Raw genomic sequence first — 16610 nt, forward strand, 5'->3', positions numbered from 1 at the left:
TATAACTGCCTCAAATTTGCATGCATCTTCTTAACCCCGGGATGTGTTGCATAAGGAGCTTTATGAGCCTCCATGACAATGAACTCTCGCAATCCTCTGGGAGAAGGTACATAGATGTGCCCTCTATGGCATAATAGTCCATCAGACTCTAATGAGTAATCCACATACTTCCCCTCCAAGATCTCCTTAGATTGGATCCTCTGACACACCTCTAGATACCATCCATCCTCTGGTAACCGCTACAATATACGGTCTTTCAAATCTATGCTCATAGATATGGTGTATACCTCATGTCATCTCCTACTCAAGGAATTAGCAACTACGGTCTCCTTCCCTTTGATGTAGTGGACATCGAAATCATACTCACAAAGGAACTCCATCCATCTCCTCTGACGTGCATTAAGGTTATGCTAGGTGAAGATGTACTGCAAACTCTAGTTTGAATGAAGCTCAAAGTGATGACCCAAAAGGAAGTGTCTCCACCTCACAAGTGCATGCACTACTACTGCAAGCTCTAGATCATGCATAGGGTAGTTAAGCTCATGAGTCTTAAGTTTCCTAGACTCATAAGCTATAACTCTACCCTCTTGCATAAGGACTACTCCTAATCCATCCAAGGAAGCATCTGTGCATACCATAAAATCAGCTATGGGGTCTGGCACAATAAGAATAGGTGCACTAGTGAGTGCCCTTTTCAGATCCTAAAAATCCCTCTCACACTTCTCTGTCCACTTGAATTTCTTTCCCTTTCACTGGAGGGATGTGATAGGGTCTACAACTCTAGAAAATCCCTTGACAAAGCATCTATAGTATCCTACTAAACCCATGAAGCTCCTGACCTTTGTCACACTGGTTGGTGCTGGCCAATCCATGATAGCTTTGATCTTTGATGGGTCAACTGAGATCCCATCACCAGATATAACATGCCCTAGGTACTCGACCTTTGATCTAAAGAAAGCACACTTCAACAAACTGCCAAACAACTGGTTGTCCCTCAAAAACTGCAAAACCTGCCTCAAATGCTCCTCATGCTCCTTCTCGTTCCAAGAATATATCAGTATGTCATCAAGGAACACAATCAAAAATCAGTCAAGGAAGGTGTGGAATACCCCATTCATGAGACTCATGAATATAGCTGAAGCATTCATAAGACCGAATGGGACCACATTGAACTCATAGTGGCCATATCTGGTGCGAATCACGGTCTTGTGGATATCACTTTCCACAATCCTCAACTGATGATACCCTAACTTCAGGTCTATTTTGGAAAACACTTTAGCACCTTGAAGCTGATCAAACAAGTCATTGATCCTGGGCAAGGGATAGCGGTTCTTGATGGTTACTTTGTTCAGTTGCCTATATTCCATGCATAACTGAAGGGACCCGTCCTTCTTCTTCATGAAGATGACTGGTGCACCCTAAGGGGAGATGCTAGAATGAATGTGGCCCTTCTCTAAAAGTTCCTCTAGCTGCATCTTGAGCTCATTAAGCTCATGTGTGGTCATCCTATAAGGTGCTCTCAAAACTGGCTCGGCTCCTGGTACCAAATCTATGTGGAAGTCAATCTCCCTGCTAGGTGGCATACCAGGTAGCTCGGCTGGAAACACATCTGTAAATGCCTCAAGGATGGGATGATCATCTATGGAAGGCTCCTTCTTATTTTCTTCCCCTCTATCACTAATAGTGATAGCAAACAACTGGCATCCCTTTCGCATGGTCTGCTTAAGCTGCATCACGAAAATCATACGAAGAGACACAGGTCTCTAAATCCTAGTGATTACTATGGGAGCACCATGATCATCCTCACACTCGATCTTTTTTAGGCAACAATCCATCTTGGCTCTGTGGGCGTAAAGCCAATCCACGCCAATTATGATGCCATAAGATCTGAGTGGCATAACTCTAAGGTCTACTATGGTGGTGGTATTACCAATCTGGAGCGAACATCCCCTAACCTCTGAATCCACTGACACTCTAGCCCTTGATGCTAACTCCACTTCCCAACTGACACCCTACCTAACTACCACTAGCCCACAATGCTCCACAACCAATGAAGATATAAAGGAGTTAGTTGCTCCTGAGTCAAATAATATAAAAATACCGCTACCTCTGATCTTACCTGTAGCCTCAATGACTGTGGCCTGGTGCTCTACCTGGCGGTTGTCAACCACTGCGAAGACTCTATGGGACTTGTCCATATCTCCTACTATAGGCTTTGATGCTGCCATCCTCTGATTACCTATCATCTCACCCTGTGGACACTCTCTCGCCATGTGCCCCATGGATCCACATGTGAAACAAGCACCACGTGCTTGAAACTATGTGCCCTAAGGCCTAGAGAAAGGCTGCCCACTTGTCCTGCTAGAACCACTGTACCCACCCCTAGAGGACTGTTGAGTTTGTATCAGAGGTGTGTATGTACCCTATGCTCTCTGGTCACACCTAGGAACTGCCATTGCTTGGGCTTAAAGCCATGTTGTCCCAGAGGGGGCCTCTGTCTTTGACTCTACTGTGACTGCTACGAAGGAGGGGGTTTATAGGACCTCGATGTATTTCTATGGTTGCCTTTCCAATGGGGTTTCTGAAACCTGAAAGATAGGGGTGTTGGGTTTTTATTCTAAAACTGATCCCTCGTGTCCTGTGGCTTGATCTGAATCTCCTTAGCTATCAAGGCCTTCTCCACGACAACCCAAAGGCTCCCTAGAGTAGCCATCCTCACTGGTCTTGCTATCTCAGCATTAAGTCCTCTGATAAATCAGTTGACGAGAAGCTTCTCATCCTTTAAGTAGTCTACATAAGGTAGGAGCTCAATAAACTTGCTCTTGTACTAGGTCACTGAGAGACCCTTCTACTAGAGGTCATGGAACTCATCGATCCTACGCTACCTAAAGTGCTCTGACAGGTACCTCTCCCTGAACCTCTCTATGAATATTTCCCATGTGAGGGTGTCTGCAGTTAGACCACACTTGAATTCCTCCTGTTTCCACCATGTGGAGGCCGTCAATCTCAAAAGGTGGACTGCAACTTGTGCCTTCATATTGCTTTCATAAGAACGCAATGTGAAGCACTGATCCAGGCTCAAAAGCCAAGCCTCAGCCTCTACCCTGTCGATAGATCCCCCAAATGATGGTGGCTGGAGGCGCAAAACCTCCCTGATCAGATCCCCTGGTTCTTGACGTGTCCTCTCAATATTAACAGGTGCGGCTACTAGAGGTGGTCCAGGTAGATGAACGGACTCAGGCTCGTGCTCAGCCTCACCCTCTATGGGATTAGGAGGTGGAATCCTACTCTGTTCCCTATCTACTGACCTATGACTCCCCAAGTTCTGATTATCTGCATGACGGTCGGTTGCTGGAAGCCTATCCTGCACTATCCCAATTAGGTTCTAAAGTGATATTAAGATGTCTCAGTTTGGGTCAACCGGTGGTTCGGGAGGGGCTTCCGGGTTCCCTTCTGGAACGGGTTCCTGCCTATCAACATCCTTGCATGCCATGCATGTACGCTTAGGACCTCTTCCACATTTGCAAGTTTGTCCCATAGTCAGAGGCATCCTTATGAGAAAATAAAAATAAAATAAAATAAATAAATAATTTTTGGGGAAAAACTTAATTAATTTAAATAAAGTGAAACGTAATGGAGAAAGGTTCCTAGTGTTGGAAACCTTGCTCTGATACCAAAGTGTCATGCCCAAACTTTTGGGCAAAAAATGGAACAACAAATTTTTTTTGAACAACATAAACTCATAACATATCCTACATTTAAAATGAATCAATAGAGTTTTGTCTTAACTAAGATGTAAATAAAATTGTTTTCTAAGGTTGGATTAATTAACCAACTTACATGAGCGACTTTATTTAGTGGAGATTAAATAATGTCGCATTTTAGTTAGTTAATTCAATTATCTTAATTAAGTTGTCACTAATTAAAAATGAGGGATAATTAGTTATCTCAAGTGCATTTAAATCATTCCCGACCAAATAATGATAATGCTATTTTAAAAATTAATTAATTGAAACATATGCAAAATCATTATTTAAATCTAACCGATAAGGGTTCAAAATTCTACAATGACATTTGTCAACTAAATCCGATATTAAGGTAAAGTCAATTTTAACTTTCCTAAACCTTTAAATTTGACGATATATTTAATTTGGCCAACATTGGCCTTAAGGCTAAGAATTCATTAAATTAATTAATAACCTTCAATTATAAATTTCTCCCCAATTTTAACCTTAATGTCTATATATAATCGAATATATTTAATAACTATATAATATCCCTGGCTAAATAAGTTAAAGCAACTATGCGATTAACATAAATAACATTAATCCTCCATTTTAAATTATAGAAATAGACTATATTAAAATTTAATTGTTTTAATAAAAAGGAACAACTATGTCCATGGAATATTATAATTCAACTATTAAGTAACCTTAAATATTAGTTATAATTTAAAAACTTAATTCAAATTCCGCCCTCCCCGCAAAAAAAATTTACATGCAAACCCTAAGTTGATCAGACGGACACTATGGATTCATATTCCTCTACAGCCACTGAAGCCACCCCCTACTATAGAAAGGGTTAGCCGGGTGGGCCTTTCTACCTTTCTATAGTAGGGGGGGGCGGATGGATAATACCGTGTTTGATATGTCCTCGTCAAATAATCGTTCTTAAGGCGGAGAGCCCTACCTCTATAGTGGGGCACCAAGGTTTTGTGGAACAACATTCACATGCCCCTTAAAATAAAAATTATAACAAGGGCTAAATGCTCCTATTATTGATAAAATGCTAACCCTAACCCAAAACTAGGATTAGGGTTGCATTTTCCCCCTTTTGTTTTTATTAAAACCCTTTCTTTTTTCTTTTTCTATTAACTCATACCCTAACCCAAAATGGGTTAGGGTTTAATATATTATATTTTTTTGTTTCGTGGTGTGTGTGTTTGTGTATGTGCAGGTACAGGGTCAAGCTAGGGCACGGCGGCGGTCATGGAGAGGTGGAGGCCGAAGGAGGGAGAAGAGGACTACGAGTAGAGGTGGTGGCGCGGGCTCCCCCAGATGCCACTATGCATACACATAGTGGCAAGTAGTGTCACCCACTGTGTGCACACACAATGGCGGACAGTGTCACCACTGCCCACTGTGTATACACACAGTGGCGGGGTGTCGCCCACTATGTGTAGTACAATGGCGGTCACGACTATTCCACCATGTCTGTGCCGCTCGATCGTGAGCCGTCCATTATGTTAACACATAGTGGTTCGGCCAATACCGCCCCCCCCCCCCTGGATTTTTTTTTTTTTTTTTTTGAATAGATAGGGTTAGAAATCTCTATTTTCTTTTTTGAATAGATATATACAAAAGCATGCAGTTCTCCCTTTTTAATAGCAATATCTGTATCTTTTTTTTTTGTATTTTTAAAACTTGCAGGAATGGATGAAATAATGTTAGCATTTCAGTGATTTTGTGTTTCATTTCTTAGGTATGATTTATTTTAATATGCAGCATTAAGAATTTATGATAGCAACTAAAATCCACAACATGCTAACTATCTCATATAGTTTATTTCAATACAAATTATTACATCTAGGTTCCTTTTCTGCAATACGAAGAAGGAAGAAAAAAAGAGATAGAATTTAAAAGTTAAAACAACAATATATTTCTTAACAGTTATGCTAACAGGTTTATCTACAACAAATTACTTTTGTTTATAGATTAGTTTTCAGCTATGTCTAAACAAAGACAATAATGACAGAATAACAACATTTAAATACTGCAAGAAATTACTTAAAACACATTGCATTTCTTTTTTTTTCTTTCATTTTCTCATAACAGATTTTTTTTTAAGCTAACCATTTCCTTTTGAAAATAATTTAGCATAGTTAACTGCAAAAAAGAGATAAATTTACACTTGCCTACTTTAGCTTTTCTACTTTTCTTTTCTTTACAAAATTTGCAGATATAAACAAAATAACAAAATTCATTAAGAAACAGAATTTAATAAAATTTACAGCAGCATTATAGATTACAAAATTTAAATAAAATGCACTTTTCTCATAGAATATTTGAATACAATAGCCCACTATTACAATGGGTGAAATAACCCAACTGGTCTTTCATTCCTAATAATGAGGACTTGAATACATTAATACATTTTTTTAATTTTTTTTATGCAGAACTTAAAAAAGAAAACATAAAGCTCCTTATTTACATTTTTGCTACAAAATACTATATTATTTACATTTCCTATTCCTTTTCTACAACTGAATAAAGTCTGCAACCAAATAGAATCTACAACTCCTAGCTTTCTTTCTCTTTTTTTTTTTCAAGCAACCTGCATATAAAATTTAGGGCTATGACCATGGGGTGCTCACCTCCTAGCCTAGGCTTACTAGAAGCCACCCCCGAGCTTGGAGAACCAAGTCCTAGATAGGTTACACTCAAGAAAACACAAACAAACAAGGGGAAAACAAAACACAACAAACACCTTCCCTTCCCAAGCTGAAACTTCATCACATAATGAGATGTTTTACTATGGTGGAAGTGGACTAAGTACCCTAGAGGAGTTTCTGCTAGATAGTAACTCACAGCCAACTCATGGCATCCATTAAAACACAACAAAGCTCATCTCAATCCTCATATCCTTATGACCCCCAAAAAGACAAACATGCCATACTTGCTCCCCTTATGACCCCCGAATGCATAAACAGAACTATGCAGCAAGGGTCACATGGACAAACCCTGGAGATCACTCTCACAAAGAGAGCCTCTCACTCTAAGGCTGTCATACTTCTTCCACCCCCAAGACCAATCTGCCCTCCCAAGGGAAAGATGGTCTTGTACACTCCCAAAACACAACAATGCATAAACAAAAAATAAACAAGAAATCACACAAAGCTTTCACAAGTACAACACAAATAAAAATATAACATTTTCCATTCAACCATTCTACAATAGATTCTCAAGTACACAAGTAAGAAAAGAAAACACCAACCTTGACTCTGCCAAGGGTATTCTAGGGGAAAGATTGATGAAGAGCAGCCCAATCCACAATCTTTTCTGCAACACTTAGCCAAATTTCCTATCCCAACTGGTTTTCCTCCAAAAATTATCCAAAATCTCCAAAGATGGAGAGTGGGTGATTAGCTCCCTAAGCTTCAATTCCTAGCCTAAGAAGGCTTCTCTCACTCCTTCCAACCTCTTGGATAGAGTGAGGGACTCCCATTGGTTGGTCTTCCCTAGGTCTTACACACTCCCTAACCAAGGCACCTAGAGAAGGGGAATGAAATGGGGAAGAGGGATTACACCTATCAAGAAGGTTATCTTACCAAGGATGACACTCCTATAGATGGAATTCGCCCATCTTGAAAAAACCACTTTTTTGGGTGGTTAAACAAGCCCTAAGGGAAAGACACATGGCCAATTTTGGCCTTCACCCATAGGTACCCCATGAGGCCTAATAAAAATGCTCTAAAATTGACTCTAGGAGTTGATTTAACCCTTAGAAAGTCCACCTAAAGTTAACCTACGGGTCAACTCTAAGTTGACCCTCCTTGTGGCTCACTAACCTAGATTTCTTGGTTCCTTAAAGGATAATTAGGAGATATAACAATTAACAAAAAATAAAATCTCCAAAAAGGTGACATGACAAATTGCCAACACAACATACAACATAGGTGTCAAGTGACACTACAAAATAATTCCACTTCACAAATACACACATGGCAATTGTCCCTTGACTTATTTAAACAATTCAATAAATACAATTTACACTCATGCAACATTTTACATTTACGAATAAAATACAATACATACAGGGTGTTGTCTCTCCAAATAGACAACCCTTGGTTTTACGAATGTACATAGGCCTAGGCTTGAATCTCCATAATATTTCCATGGTCACAGGGATAATTTCCTATGCATCTCAATTTAAACATTAGTACTTTCCAATAGCCTCATATAATATAAAACACATAATTAAGAATATAGTACAATCATTCTACATCGAATTGACATTATACAATACAATTGCCACATATCAAAGCAATTCACATAAGAAATCCATCATAATCCTCGTAATTTAATCCATTTATAAGATATGCAAACATATTTCTAGCATCATAGTAAAGTCTTGCAAATTAGATAATGACATACATCATCACAATGTTACTCTATTCTAGGATCATATAAAATTCTATATCCACAAAGCATAGAAATGAAGCATCAATATATATCAATGTTACCAAATATGTGGGACCATATAAAGTTCTATATCCATAATAGTTCCAACATGAAAATAACTGAAAAGATAGGATGGGTCAGGGTAGGGCCTCACATGAACATAAACAATCTCATAACAAAGAAAAGTGAATTTGGGCTAGGGATGAAAATGTATGATTGGAATACCTTCATTAAGGTAATTCATGTTCTTGTATATTTTCTATATATTTGTATACTGCATGTACTTTTCATTATATTATGTTTAGTACTAGTTTTGTAAAAACAATGGAAGGATCATTTTATAATTGTTGCAGTACGTTCTACCTCTATCTCTCCCAGACCACTTCGACAATAATGTCAAGCAAGTTATATATGATCTTGGAAAATACATGAGGTAAGTAGTGTTATTTGTTCAATTTATTGTATAGGTATTGTATTTGCCATTTGTTTTACTTGTTATGTAATATATTGTATATTATTTTGTTAATTCTCATTAATATATTTGCATCTTGAATCACTTGTAGATGGTTGTTATCTAAACAAATCCATAAAGAATATATAAAATATTGGAAGACAAAAATTCCTTGTCTTATGTGTGAAATGTAAAAGTGTCTACCTTCAACATTTTTCAATGCACAAGAGCACTACCTCGTACACCAAGTTGAGGAGATTGAATTGTGTGGACCTATACACACAAGGTCAATGTGGATGGTTAAGGGGCACTTGAAATTTTTGAAGGCTTTGGTTCGACAAAGAGCACATCCTAAGGGTTATATGGTGGAGGGATATATGGTATACCAGACTATGGTGTACATTACTGTATCTTCCTAAGTTTGCGTCAAAGATCCACGTAGATCGCATTTGGGATCCCAACTCCATTAACAAATTCAAAGGGGAGTACTTGATGGGGAAAGGTAGATTGAGGAAAGTGAGAGGTAATTATTGGATGTTCATAGACATTAATCTGAATACATTTTACATTTAGTTTTTATATATATTGTAGTTGATTAATTCTTAATCTTCAATATACATCAGTTGTAAATTTCTAGTTATTTTTTCTACAATTGCTCGAGAGTGGGATGCACTACATTTGTATGTCGCAAACAATCTTGATTGGATGACAATATAGATTGAACGATGTCAAAAATTTGGTCGCACATTAACATGTGAAGGTGTGGCTTCATTGGTCAAAGAAGCTCATCATAATGGAGATTCCAATGTTACACCAAGGGAAATTGATTTGGCATATGGTTTAAGAGATAAATAGGTACGTATGAATATATTAATCACCCATATTATTTAAATTTTTTTCAATTGTAATGATGTATATATATATATATATATATGTGTTATTTTTTGCATACATTTGATCAAGAATAAATATGTTTATCAACTAGCGATGCAATAATTTTTACATGTTTGACATATTGCAGGTGAAACACCACAAGGCTATGTGGTGTAGTGGTCATAAATTTTGCATCAAAAAGTTGGATGACACAAAGAAAACTTGTGGTTCTGGGATAACTGCAGTATTTCAAGTGACTAATGTTTCATCTAGAAGTGATATACATCCTCAAGTCTTAGAAAATTGATACTATGGAATTTTGGATGATATACTTGAGTGTGACTTTAGGTCCTTCAAATTAGTTATTTTCATCGTCCAATGGTATAGGCTATGATTGAGTGAAAATGATCCTGACAAAACTGTTATTGAACATGATAATGGATTTGCAATGGTCAATACAAGGTCATTTGAGCGAGCTAGAAATGAGCCCTATGTTCTTCCAAGCCAATGTGAGTAGGTATTTTACTCAGAGGTTCCACATAAACTAGGTTGGTCATTTGTTGTTAGACATGATCTTAGAGGAAGGCTGGTAAAGTATAATGTCATGGAAGAAGAAGATACAGAAGAACTAAAAGATGATGTACATGATGATCAGGATCAACAATTAGTTGATGATGTTCCTGACAAAGTTGTCGAAGAAGAGGAACACGATCACGATGATGTAGGAGTTAATGTTCATGAAGAAGAAGAAGATGATGATGATATAAATGATGATGATGATGATGGTGATGATGATATGACCAATAATCCTTACAATGTCGATTATGGATCAAAAGATATAGACAAAGAGTTGGATGAAGAGGAAGATCAATGACATGATTTAAATGTATGATGCATGCAATAAGTATATTATCTATTTGATATTGATTTCTTGATATGTTTGGGTGAAATATAAATGTTATGATTATGTGGGAGGACTTATTTGTAATTATGTGGGAGGACTTGTACTTTGTGATTATCTTTACATGTATCATTATATGTCAAGTCATTTATACTTTTACATTATAAATATTTACATCATGTTGTGTTCCCTGCTGAGATATTTATGGAAAATTTAATGGATGAATAATTTTAATGGTTTGTTATGCAATAACACAATGATTCCTATCATGATGTATGATGCACCTGATACTATTTAGTTCATTTATCTTGAAATGAAACCCATCCAAAAATACACATTCCCCCTTGGAGAAGACAAATTGTATATGTCATTAACACAACAATTCATACAACATAGCACAAAAGATATGAGCCAGAAATGAATGCTCTCTTTATTGATTTTCAATATAAAATTGATGCATTCATGAAAATATTATAGTGAGTCACCAGAAATACTAGAAGACTCTTTTCTTTTAAAATTGATACATTCATGAAAATTTAATTGCATTACAAAAATGACCTAAACCCTAAGACCTTGACCTTTGTGTGCAACCTAAATTGAATGATGGCGGCAGAAAAAGGCATCATCCTGGAAGCTCGAGCTGTGGGTCTATAAAAGATGTTATCACATATGTACTTCATATCTGCTTCTGTTAGGATCAAAAAATTCAATACGGCATGTGGTGGTAGGTGTCTTGGAGACTGCTCCTTGCCGACTGAGTGTTCTAATCATTTTCCCAAAGTGAACATCCTGCACAAGACTTTTAGGAATAGAAAAAATGGAAAGATCGTGACTAGTCCTCCTTTATAGGCTACTCTTCTTCCAAGGAGAAGTAATTTTTATGTACCACCTCAATCTCATCAGCTAGCCAAGAAAAACCCTTCAGGCTATGCAATTTATTCATAGCTTCCTTTGTTTCATGGGCAGACACAACTGCTACTCCTAGAGCAAAGATATGATACATTTTCTCTACTTCCATAATTTTATCAACAATATTAAGAAATGTATCTCCTTGGTTTGGATCACCTTCCAAGGATGTCAAGATGGCATTTATTGCTTCTTGGAAACCCTATTTCCATTCTTCTAAGCTCTTAATTTGCCCGTCATCTGTCAAAATTATAGGGACATGCCACTTTTTGAGTCCCTAGAAAGAATCTATCATTCCCATCAATGCTTTCCTTTCCTCCTCTATGTTGGGTAACTCTTTATTCAATAAATTATAATTTTCCCAAGTTACCCCTACAATCTGAGGTGGCAGGGCCATATTTTTCACTGCTAACATAACCTCCTTGAAGGTTTGACCCTTTGGCAGCCACGCAGCTATGATTTGTTGAAATAATGCAATGAATTCATCAAGTTGACTCAAGAGCTTGGATGTCAAAGAATATGAAGTGTGAACTGTTGGTATTATGAATAACTTTGTCATGTGTTGCATTAGTTTTATCATTGATGTCAACACCTATCTTCTTGGAGGTTTACATTGTTGATTTGGCACTATGGTTATATTGGTTTATTCTTGAACCGACATATTGTGGTCTCGACATGGATATTGGCTTATGCACAGTCACCAATATATGTTCACCAATAGGTTATATGGTTCACCGACAATGATGATAACTTGGATATCCTTTGGTTATGTCAAAGACATGGATTGGATGTTTGGATTTGGTGTTTTGATTATTGGTCTAATCGGGTTGACAGATTTTCCTTTACTGGCAGATAGGACTAGGTTATGGACTGGTACATGATATCTATTCTAGATCTGTACAACATGTTATGTAGATGGTTTATTGATTGGTAAATGTATTGAGCCGACATATTGTATCACATCAAGACTTATTTTTAATTGATTTAATTGTAATATCTTTAGTGAGATGACCTCATGTATAGGTCCTAGGTTTTGCATATATGATTGTAAGATCTTATTGAATATTAGAGGATCATGATGAGTGTGTGTGAATATTGAAGAGCGAAAATAAGCATATCCTTGTGCGAATCACGTAGACATTATGAAGGTGTTTAGCACTCATTGTTAGAGCTTAAACCGGTACTAAATCCTACATTGTTATCAAACTTAACCATCCAATTGTAGTTAGTGTGACTCCTATTTTGTGATTGAGCAGTGAGCTCTAGGTGGTTGGCCTTTTTGCATGTGCAGAACCCATTTTGTATACACTTACTATCTGCAGTAGTATCATCTAATTGTGGTAAGGTTTCCCACCATGGTTTTTCCCCTTGCCGGGTTTCCACGTCAAAATCTCAATGTCATATGTTGTGGATGTTGTTTCCCTTTTGTTTCATGCATTAAGTTATACTGGTACTGCTATAACTATTAATCTGTTTTACTAGCATTTAAGTTTTGTTTACTGACACTAAGTTTAAGTTGGAATAATTTGCATTTGGTTATAATTTAGTGACAAATGGTTCACAACCGATTCACCCTTCCCTCTCAGTTTTCCTTCCCGGTTCCTAACAATTGGTATTAGAGCTAAGTCATCTTTTTATAGAAGCCTAACAGCTTGAGGAGATCCAATGACAACAAATATTTTTAGGAAGGATAGTCTAAAACTTGATGGAACTAACTATGGTATATGGAAGATCAGAATGGGAACACATCTAAAATGCATTGGAAGAGAGATATGGGATGTTACTAAGAATGTCTATGTTGGTCCTACTCCAAATCAACCTCATCCATCAACATTGGCTAAGGACTTGGAGAATGATTGCAAAGAAAGACAAGAACTTATGAGTTCATTATCAGATCAACAAATCATGGGATTATCAGACCGATCTACTGCTAAAGCTATTTGGGATAAACTGGAAACATTTAATGAAGGAGATACCACTGTCAAGATTGCAAAACTGGAATGTTACTGGGTAAGGTATGAAAATTTAAAAATGGAAGAAGATGAAAGAATTTCTGCATTTATGGAAAGAGTTAATGAAATTGTTTTAGGAATACAATGTTGTGGAGGATCTTTAAGTGAAGATGAAATTGTTTCTAAAGTTTTAAGAGCTTTTCCACTAGCTTACAAAATGAAAGTGACTGCTATTAATGAGTTGAGAACAATACCTAATACGTCAGTATCTAGAGATACTTTGGTTGGAAAAATTTCAACATTTGAGCTTGAGGAATTTGGTCCTATTGCTACAGTAAAGACTGATTTATCTTTCAAAGCAGCATCAACATAATCTTCATCTGACAAAACTGATTAGAAAGCACTTTATGCAAAAGAACTTGAAGATATGAGAAGATAAAATCAAGAACTTGAAGCCCTATTTGCAAGGAAGATGCCTAAAGGTCCAGTAGGAAGTAAGTATGAAGGTAAAGCACCATTCAAATGTTTTAATTGCAATAAAGTTGGTCATATGGCTTCTAGGTGTCCTGATAGCCATGCAAGACTAAGGGAGGAAGCAAAAAGAACATATAAGCTTAACCCTGAATATCAAAGATACAAATTTAAGAAAAATAGAGATAAGTCATGTTACTATGCAGATGAAGGTGGTACAGATGACTCAGATGAAGTTCCAATAGATAGCAGATGGGCTTTTCTTGCAATAAAAGAAGATCAACCAACACCTATTGTCAAACCGGTAGAGCAAGCACTAGCAGCAAAAATTGAAGAAAAGGATGAATGGATAATAGATAGTGGATGCTCACATCATATGACTGGTGATTAAAGCAAACTCTTATCTTTTCAAAAAATTCATGGAGGTCTAGTAATATTTGTAGATGATAAAGCTTGTTTAATCAAAGGAAGAGGAACTATATCTTTGGATGGTAAGCATAATACTAACAATGTTTATTATGTAGAAGGTTTAAAGCATAATCTTTTGAGTGTTGGTTAGTTAATGGAAAAATAATTTCAATTATAATTCAAGAATGGAAAATGAAAAATCATAAACAAAACTAGATTGGAGATTGCAACCGATAATCAAACTAAAGGTAATATCTTACATTTGAATACTAGTGATAAGACATGCTTGATTGCACACATTGATGAAAGTTGGTTATGGCATAAGAAACTTTGTCATGTAAATTTTGATTGCATTGTAAAGATTAGTTCAACTAAGGTAGTAAGGGATTCACCTAAGATTGTGAAACCTCATAATCCGGTATGTAAGAAATGTCAAATGAGAAAGCAAGTTAGAACAACATTTAAGAGCATTACTGAGAAATCCAATAATATTCTTGATTTAATTCATACTGATTTGTGTGGTCCAGCATGGACAAGAAGTCTACAAGGAGATAGATACTTTATGCTAATAATTGATGATTATTCTAGAATGTGTTGGGTTACTTTTCTCAAGGAGAAATTAGAAGCTTTTGGAAGATTCAAGATATAAAAGGCAATGGTTGAGAATGGAATCGACGAGAAAATAAAATGTTTGAGATCAGATCAAGGTTGAGAATTTACATCTAGAGAATTTAATGCATTATGTGAAGTGAATGGAATCAAAAGACAACTATCAGCACCCCAGACACCCCATTAGAATGGAGTTGTGGAAAGGAAAAACCAAACTATTCTGGATGTAGCAAGAACAATTTTGATGGAAGAAAATCTACCTCATATGTACTGGAGAGAAACAATGAATACAATGGTTTATACTTTCAACAAAGTTCACATCAAAAGTGAAACTGATAAGACCCCTTATGAACTATGGTTTGGTCATACCCCTACTCTTAAGTACTTCAGAATATCTGGAAGCAAATGTTATATTAGAAGAGATGAGTATATTGGTAAATTTGATCCTAGAAGTGATGAAGGAATATTTCTTGGTTATTCTTCTAGAAGAAAGGCATATAGATGTTTTAATAAAAGGTTACAAAAAATCATTGAGAGTACTAATGTGAAGATAGATGAACATTTTAGAGGAGATTCAAGATCTGTAGAACCGGTAGTTGAAATGATTATAAATGAACCAACACAAATTGCACCGGTACAGAGTGAAGATCCAGTCACACCGACATCATCAGAGAACTCAATTGTGACTGAAGAACAACATCATGTGAATGTTAATCAAAACATACCTAGGTATGTAAGATTGAATCATTCAGAGAATCAAATAATTGGAAACAAGAATCAAGTTATGACTAGAGGAAGATTGGCAAATGAAGAGGTATGTTTAATTTCTCATGTTGAACCAACATCTGTTGTTGAAGCATGTCAGGATGAACATTGGATAAAAGCAATGGAAGATTAATTAGAACAAATTGAAAAGAATAATACTTGGACATTAGTTCCCCAGCCTAAAGACAAAAATGTAATTGGAACTAAATGGGTATATAAAAATAAACTTAATAAAGATGATGAAGTAATCATGAACAAAGCAAAATTAGTTTGTAAAGGTTATTCATAGAAAGAAAGAATTGATTATAATGAAACCTTTGCACTGGTAGCCAGAATTGAGGTAGTTAGACTATTTATTGCATTTGCAGCTTATAAGAACTATAAAGTTTATCAGATGGATGTAAAATGTGCATTTTTGAATGGGGATCTAGAAGAGTAAATTTACATTGAACAACCTGATGGATTTTCCTTGACAGATAACACGGATATTTGCAGGTTAAGAGAAGCTTTATATGGGTTGAAGCAAGCTCCCAGAGCTTGGTATGCTAGATTGGATAAATATCTTTTGAAGCTTGGTTACACGAAAGGTAATGTTGACAACAATTTGTATTACAAAGTTACCAATGATGACATTTTGGTTATTGAAGTATTTGTGGATGATATCTTTTTTGGAGGTGAAGATGGATTATGTAAAGACTTTACTAACAAGATGCAGGAAGAATTTGAAATGTCTATGATTGGAGAGATAAAAAAAATTCTAGGCTTGTAGATTTCATAAATAGATAAAAGTATATTCATATGTCAAACAAAATACTTAAAGGAACTTTTGAAGAAATTTGGTATGGAAAATTCCAAACCGGTAAGTACTCCTATGACTACAACTGATAAATTGACATTGAAGGATGATTCAGCTCCTATAATTCGACAAGGTACAAATATATGATTAGAGGTTTACTATATTTGACACAAACCAGACTTGATATAATGAATGTAGTGTGTATAGTATTTAGATTTCAAAGCAATCCTAAAGAAAATCATGAATCAATAGTATAAAGGATTTTTCAGTACCTACAAGATACAACAAATCTTAGTTT

This window comes from Cryptomeria japonica, chromosome 9 (assembly GCF_030272615.1).
Source record: "Cryptomeria japonica chromosome 9, Sugi_1.0, whole genome shotgun sequence".
NCBI lineage: Eukaryota > Viridiplantae > Streptophyta > Pinopsida > Cupressales > Cupressaceae > Cryptomeria > Cryptomeria japonica.